At 35.3% G+C, this 17,902-nt stretch overlaps 1 long non-coding RNA gene across 1 annotated transcript in view; it reads right to left on the bottom strand.

The window, feature by feature from the left end:
• Nucleotides 1–11,697: 11,697 nt before the first annotated feature.
• The window catches only part of LOC121822936 (uncharacterized), a 35,647-nt gene continuing 29,442 nt past the window's right edge, over nt 11,698–17,902 (bottom strand). The window contains exons 2-3 of the long non-coding RNA XR_006064244.2: nt 17,571–17,701; nt 11,698–12,186 (exon numbers count right to left, since the gene is read on the bottom strand). This is a non-coding gene — a long non-coding RNA (uncharacterized LOC121822936). The remainder of the gene's footprint in view (nt 12,187–17,570; nt 17,702–17,902) is intronic.

Genomic DNA, 17,902 nt, shown 5'->3' with positions numbered 1-17,902 from the left:
TTCCCTAAGTGATGGACTGTTAATGGCCAAGTGAAATAAACTCTTACCTCTCCTAAGTTTCTTTTGGTAATATTGTTTATCACTGAAAAATAAATCAAAAAACAACTGGTTATTATATATAAAGTATTTGTTCATGATGGGAGTGGATATGTATTATATATGACAATCTTTGGGTTATAGCAAATGTTATACATTAATATACTTACTGGCTTATGGTCTGAGAGTTTAGTATTAGTTAGGTGAGTGATAATCATCACACATATGTTGAAATAGTTAATCTTAAAACATTCTAAGATGCATATTATGCTGTTCTATTACAAAGGCAGAGAAAAATACAATATAGATATAATCTGCTACCTGAAACCACATACAGTGTATTGCAACCTTTAACATTATGAATATGTATTACACATTTATTCAGTATAATAACCCTATTTCTATCTAGATGTACATGAGAAACCATTACCTAGAGTTATTTGTGTGAGTGTAGGACATTATTTGAATATTTTCAGTGAGGCATGCATTATTCTTGTTTAATATACCTCACTCATTTGTATTAAATCTCTGTGATTTCTAATATTAAATTTCTGACTTCTTTTGAAAGGCAAGATGCTGTTACTTATCTCAAAATTATAGACAATTTTGGTAAACAACATATTATAATGATAGTAGTTACAAACACTATATGAATTTTACAGAGATTTTCTTTTTGGTTAGCACATCACAAATATGGAGAGAAAAATTGTTATGTACAGTGCAACTGAGATCTCAAGTAAGGTGGGAAGTAAACTTTGACCCTTGGATGTAGATTGTGCTGCACATGTTGTCAACTGGGGTTGGGAAACCCCTGGTAAGTTACTCTCCATAATTTGACCAGTTGTAGATTTCTATTCTATGCTCTATATTTACAAAAAAAAAAGAACTTTCTTTGATAAGAAGTGAAAACTACACATATCTGTGGGTATAAATTTAAATATTTAGATTGCAGTTAGAAATTATGCACTTCCATTATGCAGAAAATGGAAGTGGTACATTCTCCTCAAAGGTGTATGAACTCACAAATAATTGGAGATTGGCTAGGTTTACAGTACAAGGCATGAATTCTTTCCTATTGACCTGGATATAGATCTGTTAAGATTGCTGTCAGCTGCCCCCAGATATAAGTGCCACCATTATACCCTTGGAGATGTTGTGTTATGGCTGTCCTTGTTGGGGTTCATGGACTTTGCAACTGAGTAGAGCTATTAATTGTTTTCCTCCCTTAGAAGCTGGCATAGCATCTTCAGATATTATGATGTATATATTAATAATATAGATATATATTAGCAATATATATTTCTAAAATGAGAAAACTGAATTTCAGCTTTGGCTTGGTGAATGTTGTCTTATCTCTTTATATATCCTCAGGAATGATCTATTCTAATGACTATATAATATGTGTGTATTTAGATAAGTATACATGTACAAACCAATACTATTATACATGGAGAAAGAGACATTTTATTAAAAAATTCCCATTTATATTTCCTCATTTGTGATATACTTACCTGGCTAGCAACATTTTGAGAATAATGTAACTTAATTCTTACAGCTGGAGATCAAATTATTGATGGCATTTATTATTTATTACAAATATTGGAATGATAAAATAATTTTACTTGATAACGTATTGTGAATGCTTCAAACATAGGGTTGTCTGCCCTAAACAATTCACTATCTATTATTTAGTGAACTTAATTTAACCTAGTACCATTCTTGTTTTAGCAATAAGTAAGCATGACTAACTTTCAATGATTACATACTTTATTATTCTGTGCATGTTGTCCTTTCAGCAAAGATAAGAATATCAAAACAGTAGTCCTCCAGTCAAGATCAAAGAATTTGTTTATATAAATTTCATAATATATTTTATTAAAATCACTTAAATTTTGATAATGTATACCACAGGATAAAAACCTAAAATAATCTTTTTGGCCATTATAATCAATTTAGAAAATTTAGAAATTTGGTCCTCTTAGAATAAGCTAGTAATTACTCATAAGTTTCTTAGGATAAAAAGATAGAATCTAAAGGGAAAATAACTCAGTGTTTCCTGTTACCTTCTTAATATCCGTCAGAGAAACATTGTGGGAGATTCTTCCAACTATTATGCTCCTATTCTGGTGGTAGTAAAGATATAAACATGTATCCTGCAGTTTGCTTTTGCCATTCTGAGGTCACAGATAATAATCAAACCTTATAACAGATGAATATCACTTTAAGCCTTTGGGAGTGGAATATAGCTCATCAAAGAAACTGTTGGTCGGATAAGATTAGAGCCAAGAGACTATATTTACAAATATTCATGGGCAATGAAATAAATTTAATAGTACAAATGTTTCAAAAGTTGACTATTAGAATATAGAAATCATATTTGTTAAATTTAAGGACATTGCTGACCACATCAAAGATTGTTTAGTTAGAATAATGAAGTTTATGATTTGAGGAGATTCTGAAAAAAAAAATCAAAAGGGGAGAGATTAATTAAGAAGACTGAAAGAATGAAATATGAAGGAAATAGTTTAATTAAAACTACACTCACAAATTTTTAAAACAATATTGACATACATTATTTATCTGTAACAAATTCATTATGACATATTCATACATATACATTTTAACATATTCCTTAAATATCCTCCTTAACCCTTCTTCTACTTCTGATGATATCCTTCCCCTTTTATTAGTCTTCCTTCTGCTTTCATAACTTTACAAATTGTATACATTTTTCTCCGTGTGTGCTCCCCACAGAAAGAGAGACTCAGAAAGAGACAGAGAGGCAGACACAGAAAGAAAGAGAGATCCAGTATGTTTAATTGCTGGTCCTTAGAAGAACATGTGTCAGGGGTTGTTTACAGAAATATAAGCAGCTTAAAGTTGTATTACCCCTGAAGAGAACCTCTCTTCTTTTTAACAACCATTAACAGGCAGATGAGATCCTCATTGAGGGCCTGGGCCTTGTGAGCACCAAGACACAATGTTGAGCTGCCCAGCATAGTGTACATCTTATAGAGGAGCTCACTGCTGCTGTAAGTTCAGGAGGACAATGGTAATACTATGCACAAAGACAACCTTCTATAGCATTCTCTCACTTTCTGTTGTCATTACATACTTTCTGCTTCCTCCTTTGCCCGTGTTACCTGACCATTGGGTGTGATGATACACATTCTTCAATTAGAGCTGACCACTAACAAGTCATATATTCTCAGCACATTGACCAGAAATGCAATGAATAGACTTTTGAAAGGTATGGAAGAGGAGACACACAGAAGGTAAATGGAATAGAGGCAGAAATCAGGGAGATGCGACAAGAAGCCAAAGAGCATTAAAGCCACCAGAAACTTGGCAAAGGAGGGAGTCCTTTGTTGACAGGCTTATTCAGGATTCAGCTTCCTGGATTTGTGGAGGAATAAGTTCTGTTATTTTAAGTTACACGATTTAGCTTGAGCAGCTCCAAAGATATGAACACTACTAGAAATGCTATTTACAAAGAAACTTGAAGCTTTAGATTTTGTTCCCTCTTTGTCTCTGTACAGGGTGAATTTATAATACTGAGAACATGTGTCTGCCTAGGTGACCAGAATTTTCTTTTATAAGCACAGTGCCAGGTCTATATGAGGGAGAAGAGTAGGGCAAATGTGACTGAAACCATTAGCAGGCCCATGTAGTCACCTGCCATGGCCACAAGGTCTGTGCTAATCACACAGTATGGGCAATTATATTCACACTATTATTGCAAAATATTATAGCAGAATGGAGAGACATCCCAAGAGACAATGCAGTTGATTTAAGAGGTTGTTTGCTCAGCTCTGACCCTCACTCTTGATCTTCTGGTGTAAAATAATTTATTACGTAGAAAGATAAGAAAATTGATGCAAAATATGGGATTTTCCAGTTCTATGGAGAACGCTATCTTTGAATCTATTATCTAAATGTCTACATATCCCTATTTCATTCTTTTTTCCTAAGGACACATGAACAAATATTTGTTGACTCCAAATAGGATGCCAAAAAAGTAAATCCATCTGAGTCTAGACTGATGACACAATGTGCTTAATGGGCTTATTTAGAGAATCATGGGTGAAAGGTTACTAAGAGGAGTATGAGTGACACCCAGAGAGCTGTATCATGGAGAAGTCCTGTTCCAGCATGGGAAGCAACCTAATGGGAGCTAAGCAGACAGAATCTTCACTCTGTTTACTTTCTATCCTATATATACTCTAGCACCTCCTCATCTTCTTAGGAGCAGAATTACACACAGTTGGGCAGAGAGTATAAGAGGGGGGATGCCATTGGAATCTCAGGTCAGGATTTAATTAGATTTCCTATCTTAAACTTGCTTCAATGAGGGAATGTCAACAAGCCTGTTCTAAAAATAGCATGTGGGTATGCACAACTGCTCTGAATAAAGATGTCACTGCCAGGTTATGCACAGAGGATAGCATTCCATAACACTCTCCATTTCCTGTCACTCCCATAATAGTATACAAATAAAATTAGGGCACTAATTTAAAATGATATATCTCTCCAGTAATATTTTTAGAATCCAAATGTTACTGTTTTTCATATATCATTGTATTTCATGTACAACAAATTTATTGCCTTAGGATTCATATTTTTATGTCTTCATTTTTATTCTCTCTTCCTCAGGGAGACAGTAGCAAAGAATAGCAAGGAGGGTACATTTTCATTGCTAACTTCATTAAAGACAGCTATCAGCATCAATCTAACTTTGTATGGCTTTGCCTCAGTGATTTCTAATGAGGAAATAATGTAGAAAATAGTATGAAAATGCATTTTACATGACGTATTTCATACTAATTAAAGCCTCTGTTTTAAAACCATACCATTAATACTCTTAAATTTTTAAATGTAAATAAGAAGAATGGCTATAATGTATCTAGCATTATGTTTTGCTAGTTTGTATTATGCAGATTATAAATGAGAAAAGTGGGGTAAATAGTCAATGTAAACTACAAAGAGACTTATAGAAACACATAATATTTGTATGAACCCCTAGTACTAATAATTCTATTTGAAAATTTAATATAGAAATGTCAGCTGTTTTGATCATATCAATCCATCATTAAATCCCCACAACTCTCCTAAATGCCCCCACTCCAACTCCCTCCAATTTCATGTTCTTCATTATTGAAATATCCTTCAGTCCTATGAGTGGTGTCTATGTGTGTCCTAGTGAGGGCAATTCCCTGAAGCATGTTTAACCTACTAGAAACTAAACAAAGGAGAGACAACACCATCAACTGTCAGTAGCTGTTACTCTTCCCCTTAAGTGTTTATTTTAAAATTTTTGGTTTATTAATTAAAAAACAAAGTGATAAGGTGCATTGTGGTCTTTTCATATACTATTTGATATTTCCCCCTCACTCTTATCCTGACATCTTGACCCTGTGGGTCTCATCTGCGGGTCTAATTTCTCATATCCAGTAAATACCAGTTTGTTTTCAATGACATGCATTTCTTTACCCTATCTATGGCTTTCTATTATAATTTTCTTGTACTTTCCAGCATACCTCTTAAGACCTATCCATGATTTTTCTATTGCCTCTGGCTAGAAAAAGATCGTCTATGATCATAGGACTCTAGGTTCCATTTTTTTTTTTTAGTTATTATAGATAGTCCAATAATGAATACGAATATGCAAACATCCCTGTAGTAGTATTAAAATGTTTTTACATGTAACTAGGAAAGACAAAGGTGAATTATATGGTATTTCTATTTCATGTCTTTTGAGAAAGCTCCATACAGATGTCCTTAATGGCTCCAGCAGTTTACCAGCATTGAACGATAGCTTCTCTTTCCCCACATTCTCTCTACATTTGTTGTCACTTGTTTTCATGATGATAATCATTCTCACTTGGGTCAGATGGACTCTCAGCATTGTTTTAAATTACATTTCCCTAATGGCAAAGGATGCTGAACAGTTTTTCAAGTGCATATTGGTCCTGGCAATATGTCTTCTGAGGTCTTCCAATTTAGTTCATTTTCTCATATATAGATTGGAAGACTTTTTTTAAATTTTTTCTTTCTGCTTATTTTTGGAAGTTCTTATATATATATATATATATATATATATATATATATATATATATATATATATATATAATCCCCTGTTCAATCTATAGTTGGCAAATTTTGTTTCTTCAGTTTGGACACAATAGCAGCCAGGCATAAACTCACAATGATTCTGACAGCATGCACAAGGCCTGTGGAAAACCAAAACAGAGTAAATCCAGAATGGAGAATAGTATTGGGTATGAAGTCCCACCACTAGCTGAGCGATTGGCAGTTGTTATCCACTTGGGAAGGGAAAGTCACTTTTCCCTAAGAACGTGGTCCCTTGAGTGACAACTACTCTCTAGCAGAAGACAACACATCGAAGTAGGATAGCAGCATTCGCTATTCCTCACTCTTTTTGCCTGTCAGAATGAAGAGAAAGTGAAAACCACAACTGTCACGTGCTGCTACTTTCCTAAAATTGACCTGAAATGCCGAAGCATCCTCCTGCCTCTGCCTCCCTATTACTTGGATTAAAGGCAGGTGCCACTGTGACTGGAGAAACACTAATTTAAACTAGGATTAACAGAAAATTTGAACTCAGAGCATTCATTTTTGTCTTTCATCTAATCTCTTAAAATATCACTTAATTATTTTCCTCTTAAATTATTTATCTTTGAAATTTTATATTTAAATCCACAACTTCTGAGGGCAGATTTAACACTACGTGACACTAGCTGGTTTTGAGTCTTTGACTTCTAGATTGTTCTCAACTGCTTGCATTTGGAAGCAGGTGAAATTGATGGGTGAACCATTCATCAGTAGTGAAGGCGGTCCTTGAAATACTGGTGGGACTTATTTGTTGGATTTTCTTTTCCCGACTTTATATCTTAAGATAGGAATCCCTAGTACATTAAAAAATGACTCCCCTTGGAAATGTGAATTTTACAAATGTTTCTCAATAAGGTGAAGTTAGGCCCATAGTCCAGTGTCTTTAGTTGCTTTATTTAAAAGTAGAATTTTAAAATATACACACATATGTGGATGATGTAAAAGCTATGTCATCAGAGATAGAGATGCTTCCATATGTCAGCTAGCATCAAGGCCTCTGGAAGCTAGAGGAAGAAAAACAGAGCACATTCTTCTTCACAAATGCCAAAGTCTGCAAAATGTTTATATAGATGAATTTCTATGTGGTCTCATTAAATAAAAAACATGGTGAAGGCCTTAGAAATCAGGGAAACAGTGGGAGCCACCAACCAACCTTACTTCACCAGCTCTGCAGCTCCCAAAAGTGAGCTACTTCCTGTCTACCTGCGCCTTTATTGCCTTGCTGTTCTGTCCTCTCATTGGCTCTTAGCCCAGCTACCACACTTCCTTGTCACTGCCTGTCTGTACAGACCTCCAGGTCTCTATGGTTGGTACTGGGATTAAAGGTGTGTGCCACCATGCTCCGCTCTGTTCCCTAGTGTGGCCTTGAACACTCAGAAACCCTGCCTGCTAAATGATAGGATTAAGGAAGTATGCTACCACGGTCTGACTTCTGTGTTAATGGTTTGCTATTTCCTCTGATCTCCAGGCAAACTTTATTTATTAACATACAAATGAAATATCACCATATATTATTTCAGCACAAATAAAATATCACCATATGTTGATTTACCCATCAAGTTCTAAAATCTCTCTCTCTCTCTGTCTCTCTCTCTCTCTGTCTCTCTCTCTCTCTCTCGTTTTTGAGACAGGGTTTTTCTGTGTAGCTTTGTGTCTTTCCTGGAACTCACTCTGTAGCACAGGCTAACCTCTAACTCACAGAGATCCACCTGCCTCTGCCTCCCGAGTGCTGGGATTAAAGGTGTGCACCACCACCACCCGACTTCTTTTATTTTTGTTTAGTGATAGATAATCAAAATTAAGAATATTTTCTTTTGAAATGAAGTTTTTTATTGAAAATAAGAAAGTTTCTACCAACAGTCCTACCTAATCATGATGCCTCTGAATCGCATCAACCATTAGAATGGCACAATATCCATACAGATGCTGTAGTGACACACATGCCTGGTGCTGACCAACCTCTCTAATTGGACGTAACACATGCTCAGCAAGAGAACTCGCATGCTGGTACTGCAAACCGAGCTAAATACTCAGTGTTTCTTCATTTCTAATTTCCTTTATTACATCACAAGGCAGCACATTCTGTGAAAGCTCTATTATCTATGTGGTGCACCACTGAGTAAAATGTTTTGCAAAGCATATGACTTTGCTGCACTTATAACAAGGTGTGGAATTTCTGGGTTACATTACATGGTAAAGTGAGATCCAACCTTCTGAGTAAATGCTAAACTCTATTCTATGTAGGTTGGTCCAATACTCATTCTTTCCAGTAATGCAGTAGCTTTTATTTAAAACAATTCATAGGCAATTGTAAAGAAACTATTTGTGTGAAGTCATATCTACTATGTATTCTTTTGCATTTTCCTAAGGATTGACAATGAGAAAGAAATACAGGGAATCATGGAGTTGACCTGGTCTAGCTTCCACAAGAGGAATGCATCATAGGACTTTCAGGTTAGAGTTCAGTTCATGGCTCCTGGGGGCACTGTGTGTCTTTCAGTTCCCGAGAAACTGAGGCACTCCCTTGGGCAGTAAAGCATCCAGGCTGCCCATGTATCTCTGCACTCCCTAGAAGTCAGTGAAGCATCTATAAATTTGGCAGAACAAATTGTCTTAGGCATTAATTTTGTGGACCCTGTATAGATTGCAAATACCATTGTATCCTGGCAACTACAATTGTATGCTTCCTGGCAACTGCCATTGCATTCTGTTTCTGGTAAGGGTATAAAAAGTCTAATTGCCCTGCCCACCCCCGTGGGACAGCTGGCCTCTGCACTCTGGAGAGATGGTCGTACCCCTCTCCACAGCATAGGAGAGCTGGCCCTTACGGCAGAAACCTAGGAGAGCTGGCTCTGCCCCGTCCCAGTCTCAGTGGCCCAGAACAACCAGTTCAGCTACAACCCAGACCCACATCCTGAACCTGGGGTTGGCTCACCCTAACATGTACCCCATCTAATATCTGCTGGAGTGTGTGAAAGACCTAGTCCTGTTGTATCTCTGTGACCCGGGCACCAGCCGGATATCTGAGAGGAGTTTAGGTGAGGATCTAGTGATGATGGTATGCCAGAGACCTTGAACCAGACCAACGACTCATTGCAATGAACAATTTGCAGATGAGGCTGATTGGACAAAAGGGTTTATATACTACATGACACATTCAGCTCCCATTGCTACTAGGAAGAATGAAGAAGTGTTGGAAAGGCAGAGGAACGAAGTGGGAGGTTGGTTTTGTTTTGTTTTTAATTAATTTTGGGGAGAGATTATTTTAGGGGAGATGCTGCAGGGGTAAGGGGTAGATGTGGAGGGACTGGGAGGTGAGCAGGATTAGGGAGCATGATGTGAAATACCTAAAAATCAATAAATAAGTATGCTATTAAAAAAAAAAACTTTGATTGTTCACATTAACTTTGCTTCAGCCTCAGTCTTGCTGAGACCCCTCCAACTAGGCCTGGCTTTCATTCCTACCAGCTATATCAGGAGATACTGAGTTGGTCAATAATTGCTGGCATTTAGATACAATAACCTCTTCATTAATTTATTTGTCACAGTAAATCTCTTTGGAAAAATATTCTCCTCTGCCCATTGATTTCAGTAGTTTTCTTTTGGTTGTTATGGTTTTTATATATGCTAAGTATAGATGATTTACAAGCTTTATTTATTTGTTTATTTGTTTGTTTGTTTATTGTGGGGAATATTTGGCAGGATCTAATTCAGAGACTCTTGCATTGTAGGAAATCTCTGCCACTGAGCTATTTTCCCATATCAATTTTTTCCTTAAACAAAACCAAAAACTGTATTTTTTATGTTTCAAAATTTTTTATTCTTTAGTCATTAAATTGAAACATATTAGATGACTAAAACACATTGAGACTGTGCACCTGTAAAGTCATTCAAGAAAAACAAACAAAAAATATACAAAAAGCCTAATGTCCCAAAGTTCTGTAATGTTTCCATTTCTGTTTTTTATTAATTCTTTGAGTTTAAATAATATATTTAGATCATACTCAGTCCATTCTCCCAAGCCCTCACAGATGCCCCTTCTTTCCTTCACACCCTACTTTGTGTCTTCTTTAAGTTTTTATAAGTCCTAGAGCCCAGTTTGTCATGTCATACACTACTGGGCGTCTGGATACTGCCTGGACTAGGGCTGACTACCAGGAGCCACAGCCTTCAAGAAAACTGACTCTCCTCCCTTTCACGATAGGTTGCCAGTACTTCCTCATCTAGGAGTCATAGTTCACACCTGTCTTTTGTTTGCATACTAGGGTTTTATTGGACACGAACTTGCAACTTGTCGTTTCTTGAGTATAACTGTCATGCTGTGTACAGAAGACAGTTATGCTGTAGTCAAGAACTGCCTCTGGTCTTAGAATTGTTCCATTCCCTTTATCATGGTGACTCCTGGCTTCATTCCAAACTACATATAATATATTCCACATGCTATTTGGGGGCAGATATTCCACATATGTCATAGATATCATTTTCTTAGTTTGTTATTCATGTCATTTAACTATTTGCAAACCCTTGTCTCTAAATATTTGTCATCATTGTTGTTGTTGTTCTGTTGTTTTGTCTTGTGGTATATGCATATTTGCATATTCATATGTGTACACATGCACAGATGAGTGCATATAGGTATGTGTTAGGTGTCTGTCTTTACAGATCACCACCTGTTTCTTAAGACAGAGTCACTTACTGAATATGGAACTCATAGATTTTGCAACATTAGCTGGCCGCTGAGTTCCAGGGATTCTATTATTCTAATATATTCAATGCTTTTTGAACTTTCTGAACTTTGTTGTTTGTAGTTTTTGTACATGCTCTTTTCTGTGTTTGTGTGATGTTGGAAATAAAATGGGGCCTTGGACATGTAAATAATTTCTCAACCACTTAAGAATATCACTAATCCATATAGTAACAAATTCAATCTAGACCTTATATCAAAAATCAGTGTTTATTTCAATATTACAGCAATGTTCTACTTAAAATCTATTTTTGTGATATTAGTTAAAGATTTCTTCTTAAATTTCATTTTCATGAAATATCTTTCTCTAGAATTTTATTTTTACTCCATTTGTGTCTTTTGAATTAATGTGTATCTTCTATAAACAGAAATTTCTTCATTCATCTGATTTCTTACCATCACTAACTATATAACTTACAAAAAGAGTATTTTGTCACACATATTTAGACAGGGTGGGAAGGTTAAGATAAAACATCTGAGGGTTTGGTGTCAAGAATTTGTTCCTTATAGTTGGTTACTTATTGGTACGTGTTGATGGTATAGAAGGCAAAGCAGATTACTTCAACGTTGTGAATAAGAAACTTATCTCATACATAGACACAGATGCATTAACCCTTAATAACATCTTATACTGCCTCACTCTTTGTAGCACATCACATTAGGTGTTAGATTCTGAAATAACTTTTGAAAGGCCATAGCAAACCCATATTATAATCATGTTTGTGTGTATCCTATAAATATCTGATTTCAGATATTGACATATATATTCATTTGACATAATTATTGAAATCACTAACTTGTTCCATTTTATTGATTTATACATGTCTTGTCTTATTTTATCCTTCATTAATTTGTTGCCACTTAGTTATCTGTTGTTGTTTTTTCTATAGTAAATTACATGAATTTGTTTCTCATTTTATAACGTAAAAGATTATTTTTTTTCTTGTCATGAGTCTACTATCACACTAACTTCAATTTTTAGTGTCACAAATAGCATATATAGAGTTTTCCTCTCAAAGTGAAGAGCCTGAGTTGAAAGAAATGCACAACCAGCTGAGGTGACAGTGGCAGTGAATGAGGCAGCGGCGTCCCTCACTGGGTTCTCATGTGTCCTTTCTGCAACTTTTGAATTCTAGTTGAAATTCCACCCATGGCCTTTTGGAGCTGTTGGTGTGTCTCCAAAGCAAATTTCAACTTTTGATGAAATCATCAGTGTTAAAATAGAAAAAAATGTTCAACTGACTTGAGGTGAGAATAGATAACAAACTTTCCACCTGAAAAAGAAAAGGAAACAGTACAAGATGGGTGAAAAGAAACCAAAGCCTTTGGACATATAACTTATACATATAACTTCTTGATATAGTAATGTTTGCTTTAATTACATGCATTTATTTTAAGACCATTCACAAATTACTCTAGCCAAATTCCATCAAAATCCACATCCTATTTTCTTATCACAGGAGATAGCTATATAAATTGTGTGTCCAAAAGCACAGATTAAAAATGTAATTTAATTCCTTTGTTCTTAAAATTGTATAAAAAATAGTAAATAGCACCGTAAGGCATTTTTCTCCCATTTGCCTATACAGGTACTTTTGTTAATAATATACAGTGTCATGTTAGTGTTTAATGTTCTTTCATTTTGAACTGAGAATTATCTTTATTTTTTTTTTGTTATAAACCTCATCTAGAGATATGACTCTCTTTGTTTCATCTTATGAAAAACGTCAATATTTAAGGACACATGTGCTAGCTATACAATTCTTAGTTCTTGTCTTTCACATATTTAATATGTTTTGAAGTGTGTGTGTGTCTGTGTGTGTGTGTGTGTGTGTGTGTGTGTGTGTGTGTATGTGCGCGCGCGCGCGTGCATGCTACATTGCACAAGTTACAGTCAGGGAACATTGGGAACTCAGTTATCTCATTACATCATGTGGGTCCTAGGGGTTGATCTGGGTTTTCTGGTTTAGTGTCCAGTGTGTTTATGTGCTGCCATCTCAGAGGCCTTTCTTTATGTGTTCCGCCCCCCCCCCAGACATTGAAATATGTCATTGCAATGTATTCTTTTCCCTCCAAGACATCTGTGGAGAAATAAGCTTCTGATATTTTGGGGTGAGTGTTCACATAGCTAATTATGTGTCTCACCTGTGATCCTTGGCCTCCGACAGTAGTACATTTTTAAAGTGACTTTTCTGTTGAGTTAACGCTGAGGTAAGCACCAGTGGCATGAGCAACGTGCCCCTTTGTTCAGGCAGCCTGGATTACAAGTTTGTACAGACATTGTCAACCATAAGTGACTACTCCCCAGGACTGTTCTTCTCCATTCACAATCAGGGTTTAGAGTCCCACAATGGCAGCATGTGTTGACATCTTAATGCCCGAGACCATGTTGGACAAATGGTGAAGCAATGACGAACAGGAGGCTCTCCAATCATTTCTTAGGGTCTTTAATATGCCATTTTGTTGGCTGTACTTGGCCTCAATAACTTTTTCTTTTACAGAATTTTAACAAAATTTATTCTGATAGTTTTGCTTGGTTTTTGTTGTTGTTTGTTTGTTTTTGGTGCTTCAGTGGAAGAACAGGAACTTGGGTCTGTCTGGTTTCAGAGTTTTTAGGGGTAGAGGGCACTATTTCACAATTGATTTTTATTCTGATTTATTAAAATTACAAAAACCAAGGTTTTGGGCTGGAGAGATGGCTCAGTGGTTAAGAGCACTGGTTGCTCTTCCAGAGGTCCTGAGTTCAATTCCTAGCAACCACATCGGGGCTCACAGCCATCTACAATGAGATCTGATGCCCTCTTCTGTCATAAAGATGTACAGGAAGACAGAACACTCTCTCTCTCTCTCTCTCTCTCTCTCTCTCTCTCTCTCTCTCTCTCTCTCAAACACACACACACACACACACACACACACACACACACAAATACACATAAATAAATCTTTTTAAAAAAAGATTTTACAGTTGTGATGAAAGTTTATAAAATATTCTCTAATGGTAGCTATGCAGATGATCTCATCTTACAGCCAAAGATATAAGTTATCATTGACAACTCCACTATGTAAATTTCAAACCCAGCCACTACAAGGCAGAAACCCAGAGATATTGCAATGTTTCCTTTTCTACCTTTAATCTCTTCCCTCACCATAGCAACATCTATCTCTTTTGCTGCTTCTTATTCAGCCTGGGTTCCACTTTAGCAGACATGAGTTGGACAAGATGTGATTTGTAAAATCAAATCTGAGTATAGTGGTAGAAAATAAAAAGTCACAAGCAACTCATATGAATGAAATAAGCAGTGATTGAGCCAGAGAGTTCAAGATGCCACATTTACCCTGTTTTATATATCTTCCTATTTCTCTCTACAGTAAAGTGTATTTTGTTAGACTCATTCTCAATGAGTCCATGTGACTTGCTACTTTAGCTTCTTTTAAGATACTCTTTTAAAATATGTTAATATGCACATCAGATGCACTCAGTATTACTTTAATATACTATATATTTTGTATACTAAAATAACAGAAATTTGGGGTTTTTTTGACACCAGAAGAAAACATTTTAGACAAAATAGATCTTTTCCATGTACACACACACACACACACACACAAACACAAACACACACAAACCCTAAAACTGTTACATAAGCACTGATGTATTTTGTTACATTTATTTATTTGTTTGTTTGTTTACTTATTTGTTTTGGGGGAAGGCATATGTGCCACACAGAACACACATGTGGAGGTCAAAGGCCATCTCGTTGGAATCAATTCTCCCCTCTACCATGTGAGCCTTAGTGTTCAAATTCTGGTCTTCAGGTTGTATGATTAAGCTCCTTTATATAGTAAGCTATCTCAACAGCAGATGTACACTTATCTTTTTATGAAATATTGATTAGATTAGTATCATATCTACAGCTTCAGAAGTACCGTATTTATTTCCAATTTGTTTTTGGCTTTACTTTGTCATCTGCTTCTTTCTTCCTTTTTTTTTTTCTTTTTGACAAACAGTCATGTCCAACAGTGGCATGGAACTGACATTATTGAATTATGTTGTGAGTTCTCTGAAGTTGTACTTTTCCACTTTCATTGATAACAATGATGTGTCAATTTCTCAAAACTGAGAAAGCAATTATCGTGTTAATAAAAAATATGTGCATAATTCTACACTGTATTGGAAAACTGATTAGCTGTCAAGATATAATCTTTGCATGTTACTATTTCATTTCCCTTTTTTGTTTTGCACTGCTTTCTAGATAAATATCAAAATATAATTTCCTTTCCTCTCATGCCTTAACGCATTTTATTCTTTCTGTCTCTTGTTTGAACATAACATTTCAGAATACTCTTCAAAAGTCATAAAAGTGATTTTAAAAGCTTGACAGACAAATTAGATAAAGGGATTAAAATTTTATTTAAACTCTGTTAGCATAAAAGGCAGCCAGTAGTTCATATTTCTTAGGTAAAATAATCACTGCATGCATTGCCCTAAATAGTTTTCACAGAAAATGCCATTGGGTATTTAAGCAACAAGACATAAAATAACAGTATTTTAGTTCTCCAAACACCTATGATTCTTTCTACTTCCTTGGTGCTGACACTTAATCGCTAATTATTATTTATTGCATTATAATGCTTTCAAGAACATCTGTTTAAGATCAGACATAGCGGTATACACAACAATAGCACAATGCCTGTAATTCCAATAACTAAAAAAGAGAGAGGAAAGTCAGAAGTTCAAAGCTAAACTTGTTTACTTATGGATTTTTTAATGAGCCTGAGCTGCAGGAGACAATTTCCAGTAAATAAAATAAATTAGCCATCTCACTTATTAATATGTCTATACATTAAAATATATTTGGTCATAACTATACTCAGAAGAGTATATCATTGCTTATCTTTTAAGATATAAAATGATATAAAAATAAACATATCATATGGATGAAAAGTTGTATTTCAGAAAGAAGACCATAATACATTTAGAAAACAAATTGCATATTAGAAAGAAGATTAGAGAAAATCTGCAGAAGCACAGGTTTATAGATCAGAAAACACAATAGTCCTATGTTATAATTCATATTGATGGGTTTTAAATGAGCTAGATCCTTAACCTTCATATTGAGAGAAACTGGAAGATTCTATCACTTACCAGAAAATAAATTATAACATCAATAAGTGTTTCATCATCAAGAAAGAATCAAAACAAAGACCAGTATGCTTGGCTTGTTTCATGGAAGCCATAAACTTGAGGTGAACTGCTCTCATAGGCTGCCTAGGAATGAGTGACTGAATACTGCTTAGAATTCAGGATCATGGAAGGCAAAAGCTTTCTTAGAAGTGAATAAAGCTTTCACTCAGGACACCAGTGCCCATCCATACTCAACAATTTACTGGGATTCAAGTATTAACAAATCCTAATATTGTGGCTTGATATTAACTCAATTCTAAAGTGGAAAAAAAATATCTCTACTCTAACTTAACTCACTGTATAAATCAAACTCAAATCTCATTGTAGAAAAGCACATTCATGAAAGAAACTCAGGCTATTTCTAAATGTTTAACCTAATATTTTAAATAATTGACAATATAACCAAGTATGGAACAGAATACTTAAAATTAATGAAAAACCTGAACAGCAGAGAAAGGTCAAAGTTCTTTTAAAATATTGAAAAATCCAAATGAGAAAATAGAGATTTCATACATTAGGAAATAGAGTGTATTTAAATTGCTAAATTTTCTCCTTTGGTCATGATCAGCTTGATTATAAAAGTCATAAGATTTATAGGAAATCAAGCTCTGGGATATCTGTGAGGGATTTATGTCTTATGTTAAATGAGGTGGCAAGAAGATACTAGGTGTGGGCAACACTATTTGGGGGGGTAGAGTCTCAAATTACATTAAAAAAGAAATCAATGTGAACCCGAAAACTCAAGACCCTCTGCTTCCTGTGTGCAAATTCCAGTAAAAGCCATCCCTCCACTGAGGGTTCCATCTTGTAAAAAATATAAATATAAAATATATAAAGAAGAAAGTCTGATTTGCAAATGCCACTGAAGGTGTTCCATGAACCTTAAAAACATTTATCAAAACTGTTACCAGTGGTTAGGACCTGAGTCAATTGCTTCCAGGTTCATGTCTCTTTATTTAAAGAATTGAAAGAAAGGCTTGTATGGATTTCAAAGAGCAGATTTTTTTTTTTCAAAGCAAGCAATGATACATGTAGGTCACAAGTGAAGTTTTTACAGGGGGCAGAAATTTTCGATGTGTGCATAGTATTGTATTTTATTGGGAAGGAAAAATAACCAGGTATGTGATTATATACTGATTGATTGTCTGTATACTGATTTTGCTGGATAGTTTTAGGTTTGAAAGATACATTATTAGAAACTGGTGAGAGACACTTGGGTGGTGTTTATATGACCATCTCTTCAAATGTTCCAAGAGTATTAGATACTTCTGTCCCATTTAAATATTCATTGAAATTTGCCCTAAGTAGTTAATTTCAATAATAAGGTAACTATGGTGATTCATCATGTGGACAGTCACCACCCTTGCCCCATAACCATTTCTATCATTACCATCCCCTCAAGAGGCCCATACACAACCATGGTGTCATGAATGGAACTTATATATGAGCTCAACAACATGAACTGCTACTTACTTATTAAGTGGCCTTGTCAGGAGCAAAGACTAACAATGAGTCCCTAGTGCTGCACCCCTCCTTGGAGTAGTAGCCATCTTCACAGCAGTAGATTCAATGCCCTAGACTTCTTCCACATCAATTTGTCTTTACTGGAAGAGATATTTGTTCTCAGTATGGACTTGTTTTTCTGTATGTAATGATACCAAAACTATCTTACATAACTTAGAGAATGCTTTAACACCATAGTATTTCTCACAGCATAGTTTGTGACATAAGAATTTAATTCATGGACAATGTGTGGCAGTGTGTTTGTGTTCATGAAATTTTGGGCTTACTATGGACCCATCATT

This window comes from Peromyscus maniculatus, chromosome 15 (assembly GCF_049852395.1).
Source record: "Peromyscus maniculatus bairdii isolate BWxNUB_F1_BW_parent chromosome 15, HU_Pman_BW_mat_3.1, whole genome shotgun sequence".
Taxonomy (NCBI): Eukaryota; Metazoa; Chordata; class Mammalia; order Rodentia; family Cricetidae; genus Peromyscus; species Peromyscus maniculatus.
The sequence above is the reverse complement of the archived record's forward strand: the minus strand, read 5'-3'. Positions and strand labels throughout refer to the sequence as shown.